The sequence below is a fragment of the Petaurus breviceps genome, unplaced genomic scaffold (genome assembly GCF_028583685.1).
Source record: "Petaurus breviceps papuanus isolate PSGF00001 unplaced genomic scaffold, PetGlider_PUasm1.0 90416, whole genome shotgun sequence".
Lineage (NCBI taxonomy): Eukaryota > Metazoa > Chordata > Mammalia > Diprotodontia > Petauridae > Petaurus > Petaurus breviceps.
Window position 1 is genome coordinate 2,533,119 of NW_027187244.1, and position 4,248 is coordinate 2,537,366.

Consider the following 4,248-nt stretch of genomic DNA (forward strand, 5'->3'; position numbering starts at 1 on the left):
ATTCCTTTTAAAGTTCTTCCAAGAACTTTTTTGGGGCTTATGACAATTTGGCGTTGCTCTTTGGAGTAGGAATTTTTTTTCACCCCACTATCTTCTTCTGAATGTGAACCTAGATCTCCTTTTACACCACAGTAGAATCCTATTGTCAGTTTATTTTTCCTTTGCTTACTCATTTTATTTTATTTTTTATTTTGTTTTTGACAGGGTGTTATTATAATCAGGTTTTAATCCTGAGTTGAAAGTTATTTTGCCCCAGGCCTCAGGTCCTCCTTACTGTTACTTTCTCACTTCTGACTGTGGTTTCAACTTCAGGCATTCCTTTCCTCCCCTAAGCCACAGTTCTGACCTCAGTCATTTTGCTCTGAAATGATTTGCTCCCTGCAGTACCATCTCCACTGGGTGTGTGTTAATTCTCTCTTACCCATAGCTGCAACCTGGTCAGCATTCTTAGACCTGGAATCTGGAAACAATGTTTAGTATCATATCAATTTAAGGTCTTTGGTACCATTTAGCAAAATCTAGTTTCTCTTAATACTTCTTTGAATTAGATTCCGTTTTTACTTTTACTTTTTCTGAGATTATGATTGCTATCCCTGTCTTTTTACTTAATCTGAAAATGACTTCAACAGAAAAACTGTTGTAGTTGTCTCTTTTACCATTTAGCCAATTCTGTTTTTTAATTACTAAAGATAATTGATTTTTTTTATTTCAAGTTTGTCATTATTTTAAACATTCATTAAAAAATTTTGAGAGAACTTTTTGGAAGCAGCACCTCGTGGAGGCAGAGAGAGAGAGAGACTGAGAGAATTGCTGGGGGCCACTTTGAATTGCCCTGGACTTTTGAGACCTGCCCCCTGAACTACCAAGGACTGAGGAGACATGGCTGTTTTGCTGGATGAAATCTTGACTGTAATCAGGAGAGTCGATGATAACTGGGCAGAAGGAATGCTGGGAGATAAGATTGGAATTTTCCCTCTCCTCTACGTGGAGCTCAACGAATCCGCCAAACAGCTTATTGAGATGGACAAGACATACTTAGCTGCTGCATCTGGCTGTGATGTCTCCCTGCCATCTGACACCAACATGGCAGGCAATCTGGCCCAGTGTTCTACCTTAAGCAGCTCGGGAGCGGTCAGTGCCATTCAGCGGCATATCGATGGCAAGAAGAATGCCAAGAAACGCCACTCCTTCACTGCCCTCAGTATGACACACAAATCCTCCCAGGCTATGAGCAATAGGCATTCCATGGAAATTAGTGCTCCTGTCTTGATCAGCTCTAGTGATCCCCGGGCTGCTACCAGAATTGGAGAGTTGACTCACCTTTCATCCAGTGCTCCAGCCCAGGACTCTTCTTCAGCTGGATCTGCTACAATGGCTGGACCCCGGACAAGTGCAGTTGTTGGAGAACAGGGAACATCCCCAAAGGTCCAGCTGCCCCTCAATATATACCTAGCACTTTATGCATACAAGCCCCAGAAGAATGATGAGCTGGAACTCCGCAAGGGGGGGATGTACCAAGTCATTGAGAAATGTCAAGATGGTTGGTTCAAGGGAACATCCCTGAGAACCGGGATCTCTGGAGTCTTCCCAGGAAACTACGTGACTCCTGTCTCCAGGGTTCCTATAGGAGGAGCTGGACAGTCTCGGAATAATATTCCGGGAGCATCTCCGCTGGCTAAAGGGATGACGGGAGCTGCTCTTCCAGTAGGCGGGAGCCTGACCAACCCAGCCACTACTGTCAGACCCTCTACGTACCCAAAGCTCTCCATCCCGCCTGCCAGCTACAGGGATCAGGCCACACAGCATTGTATCTCCACAGCACCTCCACCAATCACCAATTCAGGTCATCTCTGGAGCACAGTGCCCCAGGCCTGTCATCCCTCTGACATCAGCAGCCTCGGCCATCACACCTCCCAATGTCAGTGCAGCCAACCTGAATGGAGACATGGGCAGTGGACCCATTGGCAGCTTGATGACTTCCAGCCCAACCAATACAGCCTGCAAAACAGAGGAGAAAAAGAACGAAAAGAAAGAGAATAAAAGCCGACTATTGAAACTTCTAGCAGGGGCATCTACCAAAAAGAAGTCACGCTCACCCCCATCTGTGTCCCCAACTCATGACCCTCAGGCCACGGCAGCTGAGAGAGCTCTCCAGGGTGCTATGGGACCTGAAGTGTTGTTGCTGTCTAGCCATAGAAGGGCTGGCTCCTGCCCAATTGAGAGTGAGATGCAAGGGGCAATGGGGATGGAGCCACTGCACCGGAAGACGGGCTCTTTGGATCTGAACTTCTCCGTCTCCTCCCCAGTCAGGCAACCTCCTCCTTCCATGGCGGCCATTCGTCCAGAACCCAAGCCATTGCCCCGAGAAAGGTATCGTGTTGTGGTCTCCTACCCTCCTCAGAGTGAGGCTGAGATCGAGCTGAAGGAAGGAGACATTGTATTCGTGCACAAGAAGAGAGAGGACAGGCTGGTACAAAGGAACGCTGCAGAGGAATGGAAGGACAGGCCTCTTCCCAGGAAGCTTTGTTGAAAGTTTCTGATGAGGACTGGCTGCCTTTCTCCCCCTAGTATCCCCCACCATTCTCCAAACCGAAAGACCTTCCAGAGAAAATGTCCATAGCACAAGAGAAGAAAACAAAGGGAGGCTGCACTGTTCTCACCGTCACCATCCCTTCCAAAGACACTCCCAGGTCTTTGGGCTCTGAAGGCCTGGGGCTGTGCTGCTGTGTTCCTGTAACCAGGGGGTGGGCTGTGCTGCTGTGTTCCTGTAACCAGGGGGTGGGAAAGGGACCTGGGCTAGACACTAGCTGAGAGAACACAGCTTTGGCTTGTATTCCAGCTGAAAGGCCAACTCCCTTTGTGTAAATTATAGAGAGCAAATACCTTTTAAAGAGAAAATAAGAAGAAGGTTGATTCATTGCTGTAACTTATTTTGTGGGAGCTGCAGTGCTCTTGGTTCCTGCCTATGCAAGATGGATTTGAGAGGTCCAGGAGGACTGCTAGGAAGCATTGAAAACAAGCCACATTGGTTCGATGCTTCTTTTGGGAGGAAGTGATGCAGGTGGAGAAACATTTAGGGAGAATCCCCATTCTGGCATTGCCCTGGAGGATCCAGTGGGGAATCCACATTGTTAACGTCACCCTTTCTATATACCTCAGTAATCTGCTGCCTAATCATTTCAGCAAGGGTGCTCAGAGAAGGGGAGGTGTTTTTCATCTGGAGGGGGGAAGGGGAAGGGTTGCAGAACTGCCCTGGGCAGGGCCTCCCCAAAGGTAAAGATGCCCCATGTGGCTTTGGGTTGTTTTGGGGGGAGGGGAGGTTGGGGAATCCTTTTCCGTGTGTCTCCTCTTGGTAGTATATGCAGCAATTTTTGATTTTACCCTCCAGTATCACCTTTTTTTTCTTATGGCATACCTTTACCTATGCTATTAGACTTTATATATTTCTAATAGGTCATACATTTCCTATTTTTTCATACATCTGGTGCTGCCTTTTGGTAAAACTATGAATGACTTGGTTTAGCATAAAAGAGAGAGAGAGAGAGAGAGAGAGAGAGAGAGAGAGAGAGAGATCAAACATGTAGACGTTTTTGTATTTACCATATGAACTTTGGAGCATACCAACAAATCCATGAATGGGAGATCAAAACTTTGGCTGATGTTTCATGGAGCAAGTGAGAGAATCCATTTGGGTGGTAGGGGGAGAGGACTTGAAAAAACCAATTTCCTTAAACCCCATGCTCTGTCTAGACAGTGACAATTATTCAAGAATTGGGAGCATTTCCAGGAGAAGGGAACCATTTTAACTGACTTTTACGTGGCAATAAAAAGAACACTGCAGGTCCACACTGGCCCAAGATGGTAGAATTTTCCTCTCATTCCATCAGAGGGAAATGTCAGTGACTGTAATTAGCAATCTCAAAAATGTGATTTCTGTTACTGTTAAAAATTTACAGTTCTCAACCATTGTGCAGACTCACAGCTTGGTTAAAATTTCATTGAAAATGAACACTATCATTCTCTAACAGGTGGTGTAGACTTCCATCTACTAGGGACTAAAAGGTGCAATAAAGGCAAGCAAGTAGATTCAATTTTGTGTCACAAACATTGAAAAGAAAAAAAATTTGAGTTCCAAATTTCCTTTCATCCTCCCATTGAGAAATCAAGAAATTTGATATCAATTATACTTGTGTAATTCTGCAAAATATATTTCTATAGTAACTACATTGCAATAAGCAAACCTGAAAA

General features: G+C 45.4%; 1 pseudogene; it reads left to right on the forward strand.

Annotated features, from left to right (window-relative positions):
- The first annotated feature begins 879 nt into the window (after positions 1-879).
- Positions 880-2,727, forward strand: LOC138177458 (E3 ubiquitin-protein ligase SH3RF3 pseudogene; annotated as a pseudogene).
- Positions 2,728-4,248: the final 1,521 nt, after the last annotated feature.